The 856-nt window shown below is 53.5% G+C and overlaps 1 non-coding gene across 1 annotated transcript; it reads right to left on the bottom strand.

Annotated features, from left to right (window-relative positions):
- Positions 1–448: 448 nt before the first annotated feature.
- TRNAR-CCU (transfer RNA arginine (anticodon CCU)) lies at positions 449–521 on the bottom strand. Its single transcript has one exon. It is a non-coding gene; the product is annotated as a tRNA-Arg (tRNA).
- Positions 522–856: the final 335 nt, after the last annotated feature.

The raw sequence follows: 856 nt of genomic DNA, 5'->3' as shown, positions 1-856 counted from the left end.
CCGTCCCAGTTCATCGAAAGAGGCCCAGGAGGCCGATGTGTTCAGGGGAGGCTCCCTGGAGGAGGAGTCCTTGAAAGAGACACTAACAGAGAGGGAAGCCCAAGAGAAAGGACTGTCTGATGGGTGAAGGCAGAGGGGCAGGCTCCACCCTGCAGGGTTCCAGATGGGGAGGCAGGAGGGCAATGGTGGGAAGTGCGTGCCTTGCTGGAAGCAGAACGTAGAACAGAGGTCCTCAAATTCCAGGCGACAGGAGACAGGGGTCCCCTCTCACCCCTCCTCTCTGCTCCTCCATCATCACAGCTGGGTGGGAAGGGAAGGACGCATGGGCTGGGTGCTTTTTACGTGGCAGACGTCATGGCAAACGTTTTATCTTGTTTTATAAATATTTATTTTTATTTTATTATGTATTGGGCTGCACCAGGTCTCAGTGAGGACATGTGGGATCTAATTCCCTGGCCAGGGATCGAACCTGGGTCCCCTGCATTAGGAGCCCGGAGTCCTAGCCACTGGACCACCAGGGAAGTCCCTGGCAGACATTGTATGTTTAATCTTCACATCTGTCTATGGAGAGACCCCATTCCTATTTCTTAGAGGAGAAAGGCAAGGTTTGGGTTTTGAAAAGCAAGAAAAGCGTGGCACTGCAGCTGCTCCTGGTCTGCTCATGGCCAAGGACCCAGGTTGTCCCCAGCTGGTCTCAGAAGATCAGAAATAAACTGAGCTGAGAGACAACTGTCTGGAGTCCCAGCACAGGGTGACCCCCCAGGACCCGGGGAAGAGGCCCACGTTTCGTTTTGAAAGTGGGATAATTCCAGATACACTGCTTTGTACGCTGCGTTCCTGGGAAATCTCACGGACA

This window comes from Bos taurus, chromosome 29 (genome assembly GCF_002263795.3).
Source record: "Bos taurus isolate L1 Dominette 01449 registration number 42190680 breed Hereford chromosome 29, ARS-UCD2.0, whole genome shotgun sequence".
Classification (NCBI taxonomy): Eukaryota; Metazoa; Chordata; class Mammalia; order Artiodactyla; family Bovidae; genus Bos; species Bos taurus.
The sequence above is the reverse complement of the archived record's forward strand: the minus strand, read 5'-3'. Positions and strand labels throughout refer to the sequence as shown.